Source organism: Rhinatrema bivittatum, chromosome 12 (genome assembly GCF_901001135.1).
Source record: "Rhinatrema bivittatum chromosome 12, aRhiBiv1.1, whole genome shotgun sequence".
Taxonomy (NCBI): domain Eukaryota; kingdom Metazoa; phylum Chordata; class Amphibia; order Gymnophiona; family Rhinatrematidae; genus Rhinatrema; species Rhinatrema bivittatum.
Genome location: NC_042626.1, coordinates 53,077,538 through 53,100,946, shown reverse-complemented (window position 1 = coordinate 53,100,946; position 23,409 = coordinate 53,077,538).

Sequence of the window (23,409 nt, the reverse complement as noted above, 5' to 3'; positions counted from 1 at the left end):
CCATTTCTTTCCCCGCCTACCCAACTCCTCTGGCACACAAAAAAGTACAAATATCCTTGGATCTTCAGAAACATTTACTACAGATATAACTTTTTTACGTTATCCCAAAAACCTTTAATTAGCGGACAAGAGAACAGGTAATTTACTACCACACTTCTCCAACTTTCACCTGATCTCCATTTATTGATAGCTTTTAAATGCGCTGGCATAAAATAAGCTCTCGGACAAATCTGGTATTGTTACTTCACTAGGTCCAATGACCTGGAGTCTTTCCAAATACCTTCTAGTATCTGGTCCCAATCCTTCTGTGGTACTTGCAGACCTTAATTCTTGCCCCTGGCTTCCCATATCCATAGCATCTGTATGTCCTTAGCCCACTGTGTCACTTTAATATTTTAGTGATTCGTTCCCATTCTCTTAATTTTTGTGGCGATTGAATTCAGGCGTTAAGGAAACAGAAAACGATGGAGCTGCCACTTAAGGCATCGGCTTGCATCCCGCATGAAATAGTCTCTAATCACTGTAAAAACATAAGACGTTGCCATACTGGATCAGACCGAGGATCCATCAAGCCCAGTATCCTGTCTCCAACAGTGGCCAATCCAGGTCACAATTACCTGGCAAGTACCCAAACAGTAAATAGATCCCATGCTAGCAATAAACAGTGGCTATTCCCTAAGGGGTAGATTTTAAAAGCTACTTGCGTGCGTCCATGTGCGCCGGTTTTATAACATGCATGCGCCGGCCTGCGCATGTTATAAGATCCGGGGGGGGGCCGCGTGCACATGTGTGCCGGATTTTATAATCCATGCTTGCATGTGTGTGCGGCGCACACAAGCGGGGGTTGATTTCTGCTAACGTCACGCAACGGCGCATCCCATCCTTCCCCAGTTCCCTACCCCCCTTATCTAACATCCTTTACCCTTCCCCTCTCCTCCCCCACCCCCTAAGCCCTTTCTCCTACCTTTTTTAAAATTTATTTTGTTGCTTACTGCTCCATTGGAGCAGTAGCAATTTGTGAATGCCTTCAGTCCCTTCCCCGGTACAGTGGCATAGGGCCCTTCCCCGCCCCCCCTGGATCACCCCTTTTCTTCGGCCCGTCACTTCTGCGCGTAACAGGAGTTGCGTGCGTGACCGGGCCCCTTTGAAAATGCACGTGGCGCGTGCAAGGCCCGGCCACGCGCGTAACCCCCGTTTTTCGCGCACGCAACGTTTTGAAAATCTACCCGGAAGTGAATTTGATTAATGGAATTGATGGGTACAGAGATCCTGGTCACTGGGATGAGTTCCGTAGGAAGGTGGTCCCCTGGACGTAGCTCGCCTTACTGGGCAATCATCCCTCTGAAAACTGGAGGCATGGAGTTCACGTTTCATTTATTTAAAAAAATTTTCTATACCGTCGTTCAGTTGAATACCATCACAACGTTTACAGTGAGGCACATAAATACATCGTTGGTTGATTGTATGGGTTAGTACTATCTCTAGGAAGTGCCATTAAAGTCCGGTAACAGAGTTTCATAATAAGTACTATTTGTAAAGTGTTATAAATCTTGACTTTTTCCACGCTTATCAGACTTAATTACATGTATAATTCTATCGTAATGTATATTTTGTTTTAATAAGACACACATATTGAACAATGAGGTGCTGCGCTATTCTCCGTTTTCTTTGTAAAAAGCTTGTTTGAAAAGCCAGGTTTTTAAACTCTTTTTGAAAAGTTTGAAATCTCTCTGTAGTCTAATTTCTAGGGGCATGGTGTTCCATAGTATAGGTCCGGCTAAGGATAGCGCCCGTTCTCTGACTTGGGTCAGTCTTGCTGTTTTAACAGAAGGGACGGTTAGGAGGACTTTGTTAGCAGAGCTCAGGTTTCTATGTGGGACATGAACACGTAGTGCTGTGTTTAGCCATTCTGCTTTTTCGTCATGAATCAGTTTATGAATTGTGCAGAGTGTTTTGTATTGAACTCTGTATTCGATTGGTAGCCAGTATAATTCTGCTACAGTATCAGTAATGTGATCACTTTTTCTTTTACCAGTTAGTACCCTTGTGGCAGAGTTTTGCAGTATTTGTAGTGGTCTTATTGTTGTGTATGGTAGTCCTAGGAAAAGGGCATTACAATAGTGTGTGCTAGCAAATATTATTGCTTGTAAGACTGTTCTGAAATTTGTCAATGTTAGTAAAGGTTTTCATTTCCTGAGTACCATAAGTTTGGCGTACCCTTCTTTGACTTTTAAAGATATGTGTGGTTTGAGGCTGAGTTCCGGATCTGTTATTACACTGAGGTTCCGTACTTTTTCGGCTAATTCTGTCTTCTGATTATTCAGCAGTATTGGGGTTTGGATGATCGTTAAGTTTTTATGCTCTAAATGTAGAAATTCAGTTTTCTCTGTGTTGATGACTAGCTCCATTTGGTTTAGTAACTGTTTCACAAACAGCAGAGGAATCTCAGGCACCACGAAATGCAGATGCCAGCTTTATGGAACGGTATGGGACTTCAGTGAACCAAGAAGTTATCCACGCAAAGGAGGAAAGGTGAAAAAAAAGCAGTTGTACTTTTGTTAAACTACACGAGTTGGATAATGGCAAGCCCCAAGGCATATGGAAATTCTGTACCTTCCACTACAAAATGTCTCCTTTTCTTCATTTTTTTTTAAACTGTTCTATTCTCCTTTGAGCTGGAACACAGTGCCTTTTTTTTTTTTTTAAATAAAATTAACTGTCACAATGTGGAGCTCCGCTTGGGCATGCACTGATGTCCCTTGGGGAAGAAGAAGAAGCAGCAGCAGCAGCAGCAGCAACTTTCAGCTGTAAGGCGTCGTCTTAAAACCTGAGCATTCCTCCTGCTTCCCAGCAGCGTTAGTGGTCCGAGTGCAGCTGTCACACCTAAGACCACGCCAGCCACCAGTGGTCTTCCTTTCTTCACCTTCTACCGTATGCCCTCCAGTAGCTCCAGCGACATCACCACCTTCAGTATCTTTCTCTGTGCTTACCTACTTCCAAAAGAGGCGTCAGTAAATCTTGTGATCTATGGTATCAGACGCCATCGAAGAGGTGTGTCGGCCCATAGTCAAATCCTCTTAAGATGGTGTTGGCCAATGAAAGCAGTAGAGTCTCTGTACTAAAATTACTGATTGGGATTTAAAAGGGAGTTCTCATCTAGTTAGTCAGTTGTTTAAGTACAATTTTTTTAATTGCTTTGGCTAAAAACAATAGTGAAGAAATGAGTCTGTAGCTGTTTAGGCCAAATGGGTCTGACTGAGGTGTTTTCAAAATAACTGTGGTCCTTTTTAGTCAGTCTAGAAGTCTACCTTCCCTCAGAGAAAGGTTTTCTACCTTAGTTATATATGGTGAAATTTCATCACAAATGACTTTCAGCAGGCCTATTTGAATAAAGTTTAATGAGCCAAAAGATGCATTCATTTTCTTTATAATCTGCTGAATTTCCACTTGTGATATGGATTCAAAGTCCCCCCATCTAGCTGTAAAATTATAGTGGGTGTTAATAGTCTCACACCTACTTCGGGAAATGTACGTCTTAACTTGTTTGGGTACTTGCCAGGTACTTGTGACCTAGCTTGGCCACTATTGGAGATAAGATGCTGGGCTTGATGGACCCTCGGTCTGACCCAATATGGCAACGTCTTATGCTCTTAACTTCTCAAATTTGAAAGCAAGACACCATTGTGTTAGATAGATAAGGGATTAATGGAAGGAGCTGTTAGATTGCTCACCATTAGAGACTTTTAGCTTCAAACCCCGTGTCATGGATTTTCCTAGAAAAATAGATTTATTTTTTTTTTGCATCTTCAACATTACGTTTACACTTTGATAATTTTATTCTATATCTTTCTTGATGAGAGGCATATTGTACTTCTGCCACTTCGATTCATATTTCCTCAGCACCTATTTTCTTGTTTTAAGGATTGAGAATACCAGCGTAGCTTTCTTTTAAGATTCCTTGTGGTCATAAATGAATGGGAGGAGGTGGTGTCATCTGCTACTTGTTGGGAAGCTTTTTCCCAGTTGTCTACATTAGTTGCTGGAGAGCACTAGGAAATTGTTCCCTAAGCCTATCTATGTCCATTCGTCATTCATGTGCCAGAGCTATTCACCTTCCTCAAGCAAAAAGACCCCTCCGTCTTCCTTTAAATATTGCTGTTATTTGTAAGCTCCTTTCCCTTGCTTCTGTAACTATTCTGCTGCCCTCTGCTAGCACTTCTTTCAGGCTTTACTAATAACGCTCAATTGTTTCTGAGGATGCTGTGCAGCATTAAGATAAAAGAAATGCAATTCTTATGAGGAAAAAAAGCCAGACGATGCTCAGGGGCAGAAAAGCAATGCCTCGTACCATCCAGAGCACCCCTTCTACTCTGTCTCAGGGTCCTGGAAGCTGTCTGCAGGGATTCTTCTTTACATTTTTTTTTTAACCCTAACAGGCCAGTAACTTGTTTCATTGATATTTTCTGATGAATGAAAAGGATATTCCCTCTAGGGCACCGGTTGACTTGACCTGGACGCAACAGTTTGGGAATGGCTTCATTTTTCGATGTTTCCACTGGTGTGTGGGCTCACCAAAGGTCAGGGGGGCGTGGCTTTACCTCTTTAAAATTGAGCAGCAAGCAAGTTCTTGTACAACCCTGCCGTAGACGCAATTCTGCTTCCCATTAGGTCAGGGACACGATGATCTTGGGAGGGAGTGAGAGAGAGGACAAAACCTTTCATGGATGGGTTCTGAAATGCCAAAATAAGGCCTTGCAGAGCTTAACATCGGAGGTCAGCCCACCAGTTTGTAAAATCCTCTGCAGCTTGTCTAAGCTTAGCACACAACGTGTGCTTCCCTGTTAAGGTAATAAATGCAGTCTCCCGCAGTATTTCCTAAATGTTTTGTTAAGGGTAACTTTATGTTAAGGGTGCCATGGACATTATTATTCTTCTCATGATTTCTACAGTACATAGCAGATGTATGCAGTGTTATAAAGAGAAAATGTAATGGAGCTTACAATCTAGTCAAGACAGACAGACAGAACCCACAAAGAAAAACAAATAAAAGGGTTTGAATTAAGGCAGCAAGGCCCTGGCTAAGGATTTGTGACAGGTGGGATTAAACTGAGGAGGAGCAACTTTTAAATGAACAGCAAGATAAAGTGTTTGCGATCTGGAAATGTTACAGAAAGGACTCTGGTTTGTGAGTTATTGATAATCAGCCTCATATGGAATACTAACCCCCATTCTGTCCGAGACGGGAGATATGCGCTCCCCAATCTAGAGCCCAAACTGAGAAATCTGTTACATGAGCAGAAAGAATCGGGGTTGAGGGATTGAAAGCAGCCCTGAGGAGGTGAGTGTGCAGGTAAGGGACGGGTCCTGGCGCATGTGTTCAGGAAGGCACTCCCAGGCATGCCGTGCAGCCAGGCGGAAGGCACAGAGATGACATTTGGCAGGACGGCGGGGGGGGGGGGGAGAGATAAGGGTGTAGATATGAGCAGCTCACGTGGCAAGCGAAGAGTAAATCGGGGTTTCTGAAAACTGCCTTTCCCTCAGTGCGGCCTTTCCGGGGGGACGTGGTTAGGTCGGGAGAGGAATATCACGCGCACAGACGCAATTTTCAAATTTCCACGCGGACTTTACAGGCAAAAATAATTCTGTCCGCCCCAAAAAGCAGGCACACGTGTCCGACCCTCCCTTGTGCCCAGGGCAATTTTTCAAAGTGAAGCTCCTCAGTTGCTTTCCCTTTGCAAATGGGAGCAAAGATCAAGGGTAGTAACTGCGCATCCATGTGGGCAGTTTGGAGATCGTCGGGCACCCCCCACCCCCTTTAAGTTGTGAGGGTGAGACCATTAAAGTCTATGGGGGGGGGGGGGGGGTGACCTTTTTTTATTTTTTGGTAATGGGAAGTTTTAGTCTATCACCCCCAGCGAGAAAAACCATTGCTATAACAACTCCTACAAAGTTAATTTACAGGATTTCTGTCACGCCTTTCCCTTTATCATCCCAGACGGTACCCGTGCATCATCTGCATGTAAGGAATGAACTCGGAGCAGCTCGAGGAAGAGAAATGTCAGGATTTGTTGCAAATCCCCCCCTGTTATTTATTCCCACTTCTCAGGGGTTTCTTTTTAATGCCGCGTCCATGCCATGGTTAATTCATGCTCGCTTCAGAGAAAGTGAAGTGCTGCAGAGCTGTCAAGTCTTTCCCATTAGGAGAGATCACAAATAAAAGCAAAAAATATATATATATATATAACTGGAGACCCCTTTTTATTGGGCTAAGTTAATACGTTTCTTTGACTAGCTTCTGAAGGCTAAAACTGTCGTCTTTGGGTCAGAATTCGACTGAGCAAAAGGCGACATTTACCAGGAAATACAAACTAGTGTGGCCGCCATAAATGAACCATAAAAGACATTCCAGTGATAGGATGCAGAGGTTGGGGGTGGAGGGGGAGGATGACTGGCAGTATATTTTTATGGGATCGGAGAGATCATCCTTTTATCGAGCGAAAGTAGGCGAGCTTCCGCCTCCCCAGAGGGGGGTCTCAATGTCATGCACTGGCGCAGTACGTCATCTCGAGGGGGAGACCAAATGTCCACTGTGTTCAACCTTCCTCCAGCTGCCCCTCGGGCCAGCTGCTCACAGGCAATTTCATCTCCCTGTTGGAGGAGTTGCCTGCATCGTGAGCCCTCAAAATGGCATCTCTCTACGCTCCGCGCAGGCCATCGAAACCCACTAGACAGTTCGTCCTACAGTCGTCTCCCAGACTCGTCCTTCGATGCAGACAGGATGAGCTTCTTTGCGCATCCGTCGTACAACTCGTCTACTCTCTGGATGGAGTGCAATTGACTTATGTGTAAGCTTTGTCACCTAACATTTGTCACCTAACATTTGAATTGGGCAGCACATGTAAGTTACATACCCCCTGCCCCGCCCCCGAGAAGGGTAACAGGGGAAAAGCAACCTCTAAGAGATCAGTGCAGGGAGTGCCTAAGAGTAGCCCAGGAAATTGTGTGCAAAAGAGCAGGACAGAAAGCTTCACGTGTGAAAGGCTATATGCGGAATACTCGGGCAGAATTCTGGGAAGACAGGTAGGTGGTGGGTTTGAACACCAAACTGCTCCCAACGCAAGGGAGGTGAAAGGCTGAAGCACTTTGGAAATGGGGCTGCTGAGAAGGAGGAACTAGGATAGTGGTTAGAGCAGTTGCTAGGAAGCAATGAGTTCAAATCCCGTTGCTTCTCCTGCCAGTCCTCCTTCGGCAAGTCACTTCACCCTTCCTTGCCTCGAGTACAGAGTTAGGACCTGGTTTACTAAGCTTTTTCCTCCAAATAGGTGGAAAGCCTTAGTAAATCTGGCCCCAAGATTGTAAGCCCTCTGGGGCAGGGATGTTGAGCTGAGCTTTGGAAAAGGCAAGCAATCAAACCAAAATCCAAGATGGTAGGCCGGTCTCCACTCTATCTTCTTTATATTTAGCAATTTTTATTTTTTTTTTAATTCACCCTTCCAGAAAATGCGAGAACGCTTTCAGATTTAGACAGGCGGAGCATTTGACATCCCCCCCTTAAAACATAAGGGAAACCCGACTGGTGCCAGGGGTGGAAGGCTTCATTGTGCGTTACTGCATGTGTGCACACACGGGGGGGGGGGGGGGGGGGGGGATCCATTTTCGTTTCATCCCTGTGCTCATTTTGTCTGAGGCAATGAGGCCTCTTTCTTTGGGAGGCCAGTAACTCGCTATCCTTGAGCTGTTCCTACAGAAAGGGGACTCTGCAGTTTGATGACTGGTTTTGTACAGCGGCAGCATTTGGTTGGGTTGACTGCTCCTCTGCAATAGCCTAAATCGCAGGGCCGTCGTTGGCCTTCACTCATGGTTTAAAGTCGTTCGGTCGTCTTTTAGGGATGTTATCTTGTCCCTCCGATGGACTGAATCGCTGCCAAGGTGCTTTCAGACCTGCTTAAAAAGTACTTTAAAAAAAAAAAAAAAAAGAAGAAGAAGTGGAGATAACATCTGAAGACCAGAAACGTACCAGCCCCGGCTGCCACAAGTTCTGAGTCACACCGCGACTTCCGATGCGTGTCTAACCGCTCAGGGAACCTTCCTCCGGGAGGCCATTCTGTTTTCTCCTTGATCTCAGTTTTCAAGGGGGATGTGCTGCTTGCCTTTTGTTGGGCCAGGGGAACCAACAAATAATCCCTGCAGAAGGAGTTTAAAAAATATATATTTAAAGAGACACCAAAAGCAGACTGGATGGTAAGGATCAAATAGATCAGATACAATGTAATGGGGGAAATGTCAACATGCCCTAGATCGGAGCTGCTATGGCCCAGTGGCAAAGAGGATCCCAGGATGTATACAGACAAATCATACAGTGGGAGTGCATTAGAAGAAAGTCCCGTAAATCGCGGTGCGTAGGTGAAAAGACAAATGCAAAGAAATGATGCTGGATTGCAAAGGATTTACTTGGACTGATTTCCTCACATTCAGGTGCCAATACGATGGCTCTGTCCATACAGGTGAACCCCCCAACAAGGACCATGCATCTGTTCCAGGCTGTCCTTTGAAGCTTGGGTGGATCAGCGGGGGAGGTCTTTGGGCTGTGGCTATCCACGTCGCTTGAGAAAAAACGGGGACAGAGCAAGACATGACAGGCTTAAAATGCAACAGGGGAGATTTTGGGTAGACATTTGGTGAGAAGAGGAGGTGGTGGTCTCTTTGTCACTGGGGGTTTTTAAGGGCAGGTTAGCCACCCCTGACTGGGATGCTTTAAGAGGTACACCAGATCTTGTCTGGATGGATAAGAAGTGAAAAATTGGTATAATGGTCTAACAAGGATGGAAGAAGGTTGTGAGCTTTACACCCCCATCGTTTAATTAGATATGAACATTTGATAATTCTGCCTTTTCCAACATTGGTCTCAAGGAGTATTATATTAAAATGTAAATGAGCAGAAGCACTGAGTATCTTAAAGTCAATCAGACTGTGAATGTTCTCATCATTCTCATGCTCTGCCTTGCTCTCAGTCGCATGCTTTTCTCCACACTGCTGAACACTGAACAGGCCCTGTCTCGCCATTCAGCTTACATAGAAACATAGAAATGACGGCAGAAGAAGACCAAACGGCCCATCCAGTCTGCCCAGCAAGCTTCACACATTTTTTCTCTCATACTTATCTGTTTCTCTTAGCTCTTGGTTCTATTTCCCTTCCACCCCCACCATTGAAATATCTAGCTTGATTGCCCCCCCCAGAAACAAGTTACCGCTTCACATATGAAGTGGTCCTTCACTTTTCCCTTTCCCAGTTCAGGCTGAAAACCCGTCTTTTTAACAAGTTTTGCATTCCCTCAAACCCGACTCCGTGGCTGCTATATGCTTATCCTGCTTGTCGTCCCCTTTGTACCATTAAACACTCCGGTACTTTCTTGCTTATTGTGAAGCATCCTGGTGAGGGCATCATAGAAAAATAGATAAACAAGCAGTAGTCAATGTAGAAGGAGAAAGGGAGAGAAGAAGGCAGTTGGAAAAGTTATGACTTGTAGAGGCAATGACTATGTGTAGGACGAAGACCTTGAGGTTGCCAAACACAGTCTTTGAGGCCTTCAACCACGCCTAGGTTTCAGGGTAGGTAAGTTATGCAAACTATCCGGAGTAACAAGGTAAAAGACTTGTGACAGTGCATCTCATGAATATTCATTTCAAGTATCTGGAAATCAAGCCTGATTGTGGGTCTCAGAGTCTGGGAAACATTACTATCAAATGTCTCTAAACTATTTCTTCAGGTAATACATTTTCAAGGAGATTTGTCACTTGTATCAGAAACAGAATACGTTTTCCAGGGTGGGAAATAGAGCATATGTCTACGGAATCATCATTTCTTAGATAGTGTGATTGCTGGGGTCATCATTTCTTAGTCTTGCCTCATGTAATCATCATAATGCCGTGGGCATTGGGGCCATTGACCAACAGTATCTTGTCCAGTGCTTCCTCAGAAAAGAGTCTTTAAAGTGGTTCTCATCCCTGTCCTGGAGGCACACTTTGCTAGTCTGGAGGTCATGAGAGCCATAATGAATATGCATGAGATAGATCTGTGTATGATTTACTGGATCTGCAATATATGCAAATCTATCTCATATATATTCCTGATAGATATCAAAACCACACCGATTAGGTGTACATCCAGAATAGAATTGAGAACCACGGTCTTAGCAGAAACAAAGAGGCTCGCGTAGCCAGATCTGTCTGGGAGGCTGAGCCAGGGACCTAGGAGGCCAGATGACCGGGGAAAGCCACGCTAGTATAGGTAGCTATTTCGATTAGGTAGTGAGAATAGTTACATATGGTAATGACGGCAGATAAGGACCAAATGGTCCATCCAGTCTGCCTAGCAAGCTTCTTATGGTGGTATCTGCCGCACTCTACAGGTTACCCCCATGTTTCTCTTTTACTGGGTGAGGAGACTTCTTGAAAATTCAGACACTGCTGCTTGACTTGGTTTGCTTATGGACTTGGCTATAGAAACAGTCCTGTCTTTTTTTCCCTTATGACTCCATATCAGTACCCCAGACTGTAAAAGTCAGGGACTGTGTTGGCTGAGTCTGAATCCAATTCATCTTTCCCCCTCCCCACCCTTATTCAAAGCAGAGAGCGAAGTTGCAGTTACATTAAAGGAATCAAGAAAACCCATCCTTTATGTTAAGGGTAGTAACTGTTGCTCCCTGCAGGTTATCCCCATGCTTATTAGCAGGGCAGTTCTAACATGAGGCAGGGTGAGGTGGCAGAATTTTGGAACAGCAAAACGTGCCCCTCCAAAATACCTCTACTGCAGCCGCACCTCACCCTGCCTCCAAAGTCAAACATCAGATCGGGCAGGGATAAACCAAACCCCTGCCGGATCCACTCAGTGGCAACCTGGGCAGCAGGAGATGATGTTGGGAGAAACGCGACTCATCCTCTCCTGCTGCTGTGAGACTGGCCCCATGGCAGCAGTACCATTTTATATTAAGTTTTCAACAATGGGAATGGTCAAAAGAGATGCAAGTGTGTTTGCCAACTTTCTTATGCAAGCTTTAGAAAAATACCCCCAGCAGGGGATCTTGTATGCTCGTCTTCCCAAGATGGTGGTGCCGGGAAGGAAGAAGATCAAAAAGACCGGACGTGTGAAGGAGAGAGATCTTACTAGCGGTCACTCTCTGTGGCTGGGAGCTGGGATGTATCCTTGCAGCCTGGACAGGAATAACTGGGTAGGCTGGATGAGTCATTTTCTCCCATCGTCTACCTTGTTCCTACAGTAGGGCAGGGTTGAGAACCGTTATTGGACGTCATCAGCTATCCGTATCACAGAAACCCACCCAGAGTGACACAGTGAATGTCACTGATGGATGACTGAAGTGGTAAAAAAAAAAAAAAAAAAGACACATGTAGTAATTAATGAAGCACAAAAAGAAGAGGGAGCCACATGAGGGCGTTCGTACATGAGTGACCATCAGCATGAGCTGTAGTCATTGAGTGCGGACTTAGCACTGGATGCAGGCAAGAGCCAATGGGAAGCAAGTTACTCAAATTTTGAGACTTCTCAACTTCCCCAGTATATATATATATATATCTTTTTTCATCGGAGCTGCTGCTGAAAAGTGAGCCCCCCTCTGCTCTTTGATGTGTTAGATGCTTGTACCAGGACTTCATGCTTTATCACCATGTATGTTATGCATGCAATTCCATGTGTGATGGCAACATGCCAAGGCAATGCTGAAATACATTGAGATGGCTTCATTCTTGAATGCACCTCTGAGTAGGCAACTGACTAACAATCCAGGATTAAGGGGAGTGGGTGGGGGGGGCACTTACTGCCAGTTCTGGCTAGTTTAAATTGGCAGTGTATCTCAATAAATAAACAGCATAATAAAATAATTAGTATAGAATCTTCTGCTAGAAATGAGATACACTAAAGGTCGCTATGTACAGCCCCAACCATTGCCCATGGGTAGTGGTTGTTGGATCTCAATAAAAGCAATCGAGCCCGATGGGCTGGAATGGGTAGCCACCATGGCAAGCTCCACCTAAGATGGCCTCTTTACCCCGGCTCCATCAAACAGGATCCAGTCCAGGTTTTTCCCAATTGCATGCATGGATTTGAAGTTCTGGTTTTTCTTCGGGAACTCAAAGGGTGGGGGGAAATTACAGACAAGCAGGCTGGCTCTGGGGTCCCTTTCCGCCAAGCTCCTTCCATGCATGGCACAAAACACATGGCTCAAGATAGCGGGAGCCCCCTGAGACCCAATCCGCTGCCCTCTGCATGGAGGCCATGGAAGAAAAACTCATTAAATCAGTTCATCTTAGATCATAAGCTCTCTGGGGACAGAGTCCTTGGAACTGGGCTTAATTAGCCCATAGGCTACGAAACATAATACAAAGTATTATTAAATACTATTAAACCATTTGTAGCCAGGAGAGCAGGAGACTGGGGACACTGCATACCTCTGAAATAATGGAAAATAATGCTGAAGGTACACTGGTGCTGTTCAGGGATTGTCTGGGAAGAGCCAGCTCCGGCGGCGATGGTGCAATATATGGAAAACACAACCTGCTTAAAATGAACTTATGCTAATTAGCTCCTGGCTTTGTCTCCAGTTCTTCGCAGGCTCGCTAACGTGGAGCGCAGCAGGGCGCGGGGAGTACATTAAAGAGTCGGAATAGCTTTTATGGTCTGCTGCTAGGCAACATAGTGATGTCACAGAGGCAGAGCCCCCTCCCCACCCCCCACACACAAGGCTGGGCATTAATATCGTTCCTGTCACTTTTTTTTTTTTTGCAGCACGATCGATTTGCATCCTGCCCAAAATGCGCACCCCCCTCTGCCCGTGGAAGCAAGGGGGAGACTCCCACGGGCTGCAGGGGGTGATTAAATATCAAAATCAGGTTAAATTCCCCCCCCCCCCAAAACCCAAAACCCAAACATTTCCAACTAGTTAAGCATCAGCAGCAATTGCAAACCCTCGGAAGAGAGTAATGCATGAAAGGGGAAGGCAGCTGCGCCCTTCTGCCTGTACCTGGCACGGTACATCTGGGCTTCGGGTGAATTAGAAATGGCACACTTTGTGCCCTGGAAGGGACTGCCCTCCCACTGTTTGCCCTTCAAGACGTGGCGGCGATGCCACAGCTCGGGTTCTGCCCAGAATCCACCAGTTGGAGCGGCAACATGGATCGTCTCTGTCACTGGTTTCCTGGGTGATTCACGTCCTCCTTCCTTGTGGCGGGGGGGACGGATTCATTAATATGCACGAGACGGAGCAGCCTGTAACTGCAGCTGCAAACACCTGCACGGAGCTGGCGCTTCCCGAAAGCCACCCCTTGTTGCCTGCTCTCCAGAGGGCCAGATGCACCGGGGAGAGTTGCTGGGCTCCGGATAAAAGCACAGACCCTTTTCACCTTTCTTGGTCGATGACTTTATAAAACCAAATTCAAGCCGGTTTCCAACAATGCATTGTCTCAAGCAGCTTGGCATTTAAAATCGGTCTGAAACCAGTTTCCAATCCATTTGCCAGGGCGAGAGGCCCGGGCCCTTAACAGGAAACGGCTGAACCAATTCCGAGTTTAAAGCTCTTGTCGTGCCGCTTATGTGAACTACTTGGGACCATGATGACTACTTTTAAAGAAATTGTCCTACATCCTGTTTAAGCAAGAACAGGGCACATAGTTCTCCTATTTTTCAGTCTGGCTGAAGTAGGAAAGGAAAATCCAACTGATTTTCATACAAGACACACACAGGCAGACCTAGCGTTTTAAAAAGGGGGCGCTGATGGTATGGTGCAGCATCATTCCCTTATTCCCAGCTCCTTACCTTTCCCTGTTATTTCTGGCTTGCTTTCTCCTTTCTCCTCTTCTCTAATCCTTCCAGGTTCCTCTCTGTCTCACCGCTCCAATTTCTCTTTCTCTCCACCCCCTTTGGCAGGGCAAAAGTGTTCTGGTTGGCCTCGAACCGGACAGTCCAGGGCAGATGTGCTGAGGGTGGAGCCAAAGCCTGGTTTAGGAGACAGCTTGCTTTGGACTGTGATATTGCCCCACCCCTGAGGATCTGGATTGGTCCTGGAGGATTCAAAAGGGATGCTTGGGGTTGAAAGAAGAGAAGCTATGCTGAACTGACCTGGACTGGAAGTAAGCTTCATTCAAACTGTTGCATTTACCGATACTTGCAGTGCATAATTCAGAAAATATAATTCTTTCACTGTCCTCAAATAAGTCACTATTGAGACACAGTACCAGTGTGTGTGCTGCAGGGGCCACCACCTGTCACCATTGCAGGTTCTTCTCCAACTTCCCTTCTCGCCCTCAGATACAGTCCCTCTCCATCTTGCTCCTCCCTTTGTTCCTTTTCTTCTCCTCCTGTTTCTATTCCTCCTTTCCACCCAAAGGTTCCTCTAGCTCCTTCTCACGTGCCCACAAGTTCCTCTTCATCTCCTTGTCCTCTACAAGGTTCCTCTTCCTCTTCCCCCTGCCCTTGGATTCTTCTCTCTTTCTCTTGTCCACATCTTTCTCCTTCCCCAGGTACAATACTGTGGATAGAGCGGCGGCAGGCTAGCAGGGCGAAGCCACAGTGAGCGCATGCCCCCCCTGTCCCCTTGGCTGCTTTTTTCCCATGATGCATTGCTTCCTTTGTAATCAGGAAGCATAGGAGAGAGAGGAAGAGTAACCACAGAAATTTGACATGCATGCTCACTGTGTCCCCCAAGCTGCTAGCTTGCCCCCACTGCTACTTATCTGACTGCCAAGGAGGAGGGCAGGCAGAGGACATAGCCTTTTTTAATGTGGTAATGTTTGGTCCTGCATTATGGGTATCTGTTGGTTGCTATCCTACCCACAACTGGTACTATTGCTCCCTATATAGCATGCATCACAGATGCGGAGGAGTTCCTCGGGCGATTGCTGGGGGCCGATGCAGCCACCAGATCCTCTTCCAAAGAGCCTAAGACAAGGGTCAGCTTGAGATCAGAAAGCAGATGCTCTCAGGCAAGGCCTCTGGTTTACAAAAGAACACATAACACTCTTAGCTCAAAAAACAGTCAAGAGACTTAAGTCCAGTTGACCAGCACTGTGCCTAAATGGGATGTCACCTGTTAGCCCAAGGCGTCTGAAGTCCCCCGATTGTCTCCACGGGGGCTAAAACCTGGGAATAAGTTTTGTCTTTCAGAGCTGCCAGAGGAACGTGGTTGCTGGAAGAATTTCTGCAGTCCTTGTTTCTGTTTTGACAGACATCCTATTGGTACAGAAACACCAAAGTCATATGTAGACATTACGCATCATCAATGAGCTCCTCAGAGGTTCGCTCTAATACAATATTAAAGCGATTGGACCCATTTGCCATCTGTACATGCGGCTGAGGAGTAAGGAGTGAACAGCTGGATCCCTTAATGGCAGCAGGCTGGGCGCTGACAGCAGGCGTCTTTTGGCACTGCAACAGAGATATGTATACATACAGTAATTTTTTTTATTTTTTTTTTTAAAGTTTAGGAACATATCATAGCTAAAACATAAAACCAGCCCCTGCCTCAGAGAAGAAAAGCACAGTGTTTAACCCCATCCCACATACATCCAAATCCCTCTTGTGCAGACATGACCAGCCACCCCTGCTGGTTGCTGATCATGGAGGCAGCCAACTTGATGTCCAGTGATGGCTTCCTGGATGGAATTGCTTTAACTTTCTTTGTATTGACTCGCACTGATTGTTATTATTTATTTAGCTCATGCCTTTTCAGCAGTAGCGCAAGACTAGTTACATTCAAGGATTTCGCTGTCCCTAGGGGGCTCCCAGTCCAAGTTTATGCCTGAGGTTGAAGCAGCTTGCATGCGGACACAAGGAACAGCAGCGGGATTTGAACCCTGGCTTCCCTCGCTCTCAGCCTGCTGCTCTAACCACTCACTTCCCATGGGCTCAGGAGGACTCTTCACCAGCGTCTTGGCCCGCCTTTCAGCTCCTCCCGTCCCCTTCTTTCAGCCTCCCTTCCTTCTTTGAGAATGACGCACAAGGAGACAGGCGTAAGTGGAGATAACATTGGCTGCAGCTTTGTTTTAACAAGCAGATGATAAATCCAATGCACAAATATGACATCCCATCCCCTTTATGCTTTGGCATTAACTAATGCAGTCCATGCTGTCATTCACTCAGTCCTCACTTTGTAGCTGGTTGCATGGCACTGTCAACCTGTCAGGCAGACCCAGTCAGTTTGAGGACTACTTAGCTTGACATACAGACCTGGCTACATATGTTTGTGTTTCTTTTAGGGCTTTTCTACTTGGTCAGTTCTCTTGCAGCCCTCCATTCAGACCTGGCTGTATATGCCTGCGTTTTCCGATGGATGGATCTTCTATTCAGTGCTGCACTTTGTATGCATCATTGCTAGGACTTTCACACTACACAAATGTGTCATGCGGGCAGCCAGCTGCTCTTCAAGAACTCAGAGCAAGTTTAAATCTGGCATTTTACTGTCGTTTCTCCACAGCAATCCTGGAGTCCCTAGATTTCCTCCGTATTATCATGCCGCAGACTGCGAGAACCCTCTCCATGGAACCATGGACAGACAGGCGGAACGTCTCTTGTCCTGCACTTTGGGAAAGAGGTAGGGGACAGGAGGCAGCCTGCTTTTATTTCCTGATCCAGGGAAACCTGACCAGGCTCTGCCCCCTTCTTCCCACCCCCCCGGATGCCGCTTGCTCCATTCCCCTTCTCCCGCATGTCCTGTGCTGGCTGGGTGACCATGCGTTCGTGTTATGGTCTCCTGCATGAAGACACAGAGACTTCTGTATACCTGCACATCTGTAGCAAGAGGCTGAGCCAGGTCTGGTTTTTCCACCCACTGTATCCTGAGATTTGCAGTTCAAATATCTTAAGAAACAGACGCTACAGGTCCATAGAGGTTGCGGTGTAAAACCAAGACTGGCTTGGCTTCTTCCTGTAGATATGGGGCTAAATGATAACCCTAATTATTGCTTTTAAGAACATAAGAAGTGCCATACTGCTTCAGACCAAAGGTCCATCGAGCCCAGTATCCCATCTCCAGCAGCAGCCAAAGGTAGATCCAGTTTCATGTTGCTCACTCCCAGGGATAAGTGGTGGGTTTCCATGAGCCCACCTGGTTAATAACTATTTGTAGACTTTCTTCCATTAACTTGTCCAGACTCCTTTTAAACCCAGCTTTGCTAGTTGCTTTAACCACATCCTCTGGCAATGAATACCACAGCTTGACTGAGTGTTGAGTGACTGTTCTGCTACTGTGGTATTTTTCACCTTAAAAGTCGTGCAATATCTTGGTGAGCAGAACAGTTAGAAGGAAAAGTTTGTCTTTTTGCAGATGACACTAAGATCTGCAACAGAGTGCCCTGAAGGAGCAGACAGAATGAAATGTGATCTAAGAAAGTTTGAAGAGTATTTGAAGGCTTGGAAGCTGGGATTCAATGCCAAAAAGTGCAGTCTTACATCTGGGGAGCAGTAATGCAAAGGAGTAGGGATGTGAATCGTGTCCTCGATCGTCTTAACGATCGATTTCGGCTGGGAGGGGGAGGGAATCGTATTGTTGCCGTTTGGGGGGGTAAAATATCGTGAAAAATCGTGAAAATCGTTAAAAAAATCGAAAAATCGAAAAATCGAAAAACCGGCACATTAAAACCCCCTAAAACCCACCCCCGACCCTTTAAATTAAATCCCCCACCCCCAAATAACTTAAATAACCTGTGGGTCCAGCGGCGGTCCGGAACGGCAGCGGTCCGGAACGGGCTCCTGCTCCTGCATCTTGTCGTCTTCGGCCGGCGCCATTTTCCAAAATGGCGCCGAAAAATGGCGGCGGCCATAGACGAAAAAGATTGGACGGCAGGAGGTCCTTCCGGACCCCCGCTGGACTTTTGGCAAGTCTCGTGGGGGTCAGGAGGCCCCCCACAAGCTGGCCAAAAGTTCCTGGAGGTCCAGCGGGGGTCAGGGAGCGATTTCCCGCCGCGAATCGTTTTCGTACGGAAAATGGCGCCGGCCATACGCGTATGGCCGGCGCCATTTTCCGTACGGAAAATGGCGCCGGCAGGAGATCGACTGCAGGAGGTCGTTCAGCGAGGCGCCGGAACCCTCGCTGAACGACCTCCTGCAGTCGATCTCCTGCCGGCGCCATTTTCCGTACGGAAAATGGCGCCGGCCATACGCGTATGGCCGGCGCCATTTTCCGTACGAAAACGATTCGCGGCGGGAAATCGCTCCCTGACCCCCGCTGGACCTCCAGGAACTTTTGGCCAGCTTGTGGGGGGCCTCCTGACCCCCACGAGACTTGCCAAAAGTCCAGCGGGGGTCCAGAAGGACCTCCTGCCGTCCAATCTTTTTCGTCTATGGCCGCCGCCATTTTTCGGCGCCATTTTGGAAAATGGCGCCGGCCGAAGACGACAAGATGCAGGAGCAGGAGCCCGTTCCGGACCGCTGCCGTTCCGGACCGCCGCTGGACCCGCAGGTTATTTAAGTTATTTGGGGGGGGTTCGGGAGGGTGGGGGATTTAATTTAAAGGGTCGGGGGTGGGTTTTAGGGGGTTTTAGTGTGCCGGCTCACGATTCTAACGATTTATAACGATAAATCGTTAGAATCTGTATTGTATTGTGTTCCATAACGGTTTAAGACGATATTAAAATTATCGGACGATAATTTTAATCGTCCTAAAACGATTCACATCCCTACAAAGGAGTGATAGGGGTGAGAGACTGATGTGCACGGTCCAGGAGAGAGACCTCGGGGCGGTGGTGTCTGGTGATCTGAAGGTGGCAAAGCAATGTGACAAGGCAGGGGCTATGGTCAGAGGGATGCCGGGCTGCACAGAGAGAGGCATAACCAGCAGGAAAAGGGAGGTGATGATGCCCCTGTACAGGTCCTTGGTGAGGCCTCACACGGAGCACCGTGTTCAGTTCTGGAGACCTCATCTCGAAAATGATAGAAATAAGATAGAAGCAGTCCAGAGAAGGGCAACCAAAATGGTGTGGGGTCTGCTCCAAAGGACTTGTAAGGTGAGACTGAAAGACCTGAATATGTACACCCTGGAGGAGAGGAGAGACGGGGAGATATGATACAGACCTTTAAATACAGGAAGGGTATGAATAATGCATGGAATCAAACCTCTTCCAATGAAAAGGAAGCTGTAGAACCAGGAGTCATAAATGAAGCTCCAAGGGGGCAGACTCGGGAAGAACGTCAGGAGATATTTCTTCACGGAAAGGGTGCAGGATGCCTGGAATGCCCTCCCAGAAGAGGTGGTGAAGACAGGAACAGTCACGGAATTGAAAACGGCGTGGGATAAACACAGAGGATCCCTAATGGCTGGAATACGGAAGTGAAGAAAACCTGTGTTATCCAGGACATCCTGGGATATCCTGTTTGGAGCGGCAGTTACTACCCTAAAAAAAAAAAAAAAAAACTTGCTGGGCAGACTGGAGGGACCACTTAGGTCTTATTCTGTCATCAGTTACTGCTAAGCCATTTAAATAAAGCTGTTCATTTAGAGCCACATCACAGGAGAGAAAGTGGCACTTATCTGTCTTTACTATGTTACAGAGATTGCTGCCAAACAAGGATTTCATCTCTTTTCCTTGGTGAATGCTTTAAGTGCGACCCACACAGTGAGCCAACTGTGTGGCCACAAAGTCTTTACGCATCCTTGGAAGGTGCAGGATTTCATTACCTTTTTCACTTGATTTTTTTTTTTTACACTATTGATTTTCGAGCCTGCACTTTTCCTCCTGCTCCTTTCGGTTTCCAGATCAATCAGAACCGGCCTCTATCGAGCAACGGCAGAGCTTGCCAAGTCAGCCCGTGCCAGGAGGCCGGCCTGGCTTCCTGACCGCCCCCTGCTGATGTGTTATGGGATCGGCAGCGCTGACTTCAGTGGGGTGTAATTAGGAGACCACGACCACTGCACTGCTTTGGAATCAAAATTCAAAACCAAGAGTAAGAACATAAGAACATGCCATACTGGGTCAGACCAAGGGTCCATCAAGCCCAGCATCCTGTTTCCAACAGTGGCCAATCCAGGCCATAAGAACCTGGCAAGTACCCAAAAACTAAGGGGCGGATTTTAAAACAATACGTGTGCCGGTACTTTTGTTCGCGCCACCGGCACGAACAAAAGTACCTTCCCCTACCTAACCCACCCCTCCGGCCCTATCTAAACACCCTCCTTACCTTTGTTGGCAAAGTTACGCCTGCTGAAAGCAGGCGTAACTTTGCGCGCGTCGCCGGCAGCCCCGCTCTGTCCTCCGGTCCCGGGGGCGTGGTCCGGAGGCCTCGACCACGCCCCCGGGCTGGCGCCACGCCCCCGAAACACCACGGCACGCCCCCGAAACGTCGCGTCGTTTCGGGAACGCCCCCCGGACATGCCCCCTCCCTCCCCGTTTCGAAAGCCCCGGGACTTACGCTCGCCGGCGGCCTATGCAAAATAGGCGCGCCGGCACGCACAGGGGTTTTAAAATCCGCCCCTAAGTCTATTCCATGTTATCATTGCTAATGTCAGTGGCTATTCTCTAAGTGAACTTAATTAATAGCAGGCAATGGATTTCTCCTCCAAGAACTTATCCAATCGTTTTTTAAACACAGCTATACTAACTGCACTAAACACATCCTCTGGTAACAAATTCCAGAGTTTAATTGTGCGTTGAGTGAAAAAGAACTTTCTCAGATTAGTTTTAAATGTGCCCCTTGCTAACTTCATGGAGTGCCCCCTAGTCTTTCTATTATCTGAACGAGTAAATAACCGATTCACATCTACCCGCTCTAGACCTCTCATGATTTTAAACACCTCTATCATATCCTCCCTCAGCCGTCTCTTCTCCAAACTGAATAGCCCTAACCTCTTTAGTCTTTCCTCATAGGGGAGCTGTTCCATTCCCCTTATCATTTTGGTCGCCCTTCTCTGTACCTCCTCTATCACAACCATATGTTTTAGAAATCAGCCACTGCTATTACTAGCAATGGTAACATGGAATAGACTTAGTTTTTGGTTACTTGCCAGGTTCTTATGGCCTGGATTGGCCACTGTTGGAAACAGGATGCTGGGCTTGATGGATCCTTGGTCTGACCCAGTATGGCATGTTCTTATGTTCTTAATAGATGCGACGACCAGAATTGTCGTATCGCTTCATGGTGCGGTCTCACCATGGAGCGATACAGAGGCATTATGACATTTTCTGTTTTATTCACCATTCCCTTTCTAATAATTCCCAACATTCTGTTTGCTTTTTTGACTGCTGTAGCACACTGAACCGACGATTTCAATGTGTTATCCACTATGACGCCTAGATCTCTTTCTTGGGTGGTAGCACCTAATATGGAACCCAACATTGTGTAATTAATATAGCATGGGTTATTTTTCCCTATATGCATCACCTTGCACTTATCCTCATTAAATTTTATCTGCCATTTCGATGCCCAATTTTCCAGTCTCACAAGGTCTTCCTGCAATTTATCACAATCAGCTTGTGATTTAACTACTCTGAACAATTTTGTGTCATCTGCAAATCTGATTACCTCACTCGTCGTATTTCTTTCCAGATCATTTATAAATATATTGAAAAGTAAGGGTCCCAATACAGATCCCTGAGGCACTCCACTGTCCACTCCCTTCCACTGAGAAAATTGACCATTTAATCCTACTCTCTGTTTCCTGTCTTTTAGCCAGTTTGTAATCCACGAAAGGACATCGCCACCTATCCCATAATTTTTTACTTATCCTAGAAGTGGGGGGCTCGTGGCCTTGCAGGACCCCACTGGGACTGCCCGCTCAGACTGAAGCTGGCAAAGGGAGGAGGCAGATGCAAGGGAAGCGGAGCTCTCCTTCGGCTGCCAGGAAGGAGGGTGGAGATGGTTATGCTGGGGGGGGGGGGGGGGTGATGTGGGGTGGTGGGGGGGTAAGTGGATGGGAGAAAGAGGATCGTCTCAGGAGGGTGGGCAGGAAAGGAGAGAAAGGTGCAAGTGGGGGGGGGGGGGGGAGAGGAAGGGGTGCGAGATGCCCCACTGGGTGGAATCGGCCGCGCCAAACGTTTTCCCCTCAGTCATACGCATGTGCTTAAGGTGTACGAGATGTCACAGGCTGTGCACAAAGGCACACGTGGATGAAGAAAAGCGAGCTGTGACTGAAGGGCTCCTCGCTTTCACTTGGCAGGCCTGAAACAGCTGTGCTTCTGTTGTCAGGAGAAGCTTGGGACTGAGGCCAATCGATCAATTACTGCAGTATCTCTGGCCCTGATGAGGTAATGGCAAATACCATCGCAGAAACCGACCCAGCACCTGCGCACCTCTACACTAAGGGACAAGGGACAAGCGAAATTAACTGTCCATCCACTAAAACACATCAAACATGTGTCCACCAGAGACCGATCATTCTCCATAGCTGGAATAAAAATCTGGAATAACATGCCGTTGGACCTGCGGCTTGAATCCTGTCACAAAACTTTCAAACAAAACCTTAAAACTTGGTTGTTTGAACAAGCTTTCACACTATGAGTCTCGTCTAACCTTCAGCAATACCATATGATTCCTTACCTTCTCCAAGATCTTATACTCGACAATAATATTTACTATCTGCAACTCCACACCCCCACATGGTTTATCAATTCAGGCTATTATATATAATGAAACGTTGGTTTGCCTCAGATAGATTATTTGCTCCTGCAAATACATGGTTATTAATATTCTATTGTTCGATATGTATGCATATTATTTGAAACCCATGTTTTTCTGTAAAGCCTGTTGCTATTAATTGTTTTACTGTTTATTTTATACTGTTACATGTAAAGCCTGTTGCTAAATTAATGTTTCACTGTAAACCGAGGTGATGTATTGCTATACGTACCGCGGTATAGAAGAACCTATAAATAAATAAATAAATAAATAAATGCATGCTGCTGCGAAATCACTGCCTCTTAGGTTATTTACCTGGAAAAGACAAAACGTTAATATACAGCCCCTGTTCCGGAAGCCGGGGGCCACAAAGCCCCAGGATGTGGGGGTGAGGAGGAAAATATTCCTCAAAGGCACAAGGGCAGGGGCGACTCTCCTTCCTCTCCTGGGGAGTTCTCTTTTCAATCTACTTTCTCGGGATGTGAGTGCCAACAAAAATACTCTGGACGCTCAGACTGGGTGTCCAAATTAAATGTTACTGCAGAATTCTTCAGTAACAAGCTGTAGCAGTACACACACTGGTTTCTGACACAAAAATGTTGTTTACGCAGTTCTCCAACATTCCTTACCTGTGCAAGTGACCCTGAAGAGATACGCTTGGGTCATCTAACCCTTCAGGGCTTCCCAGATGGACAGCTGCAACCTATTTATGGGCAGAAATCCCCTTTCAAAAATGTACTGGCAGACAACAGGGCTTCCACACTGCACAACTCTTATTCTACCTCTTCTCCCCCAGA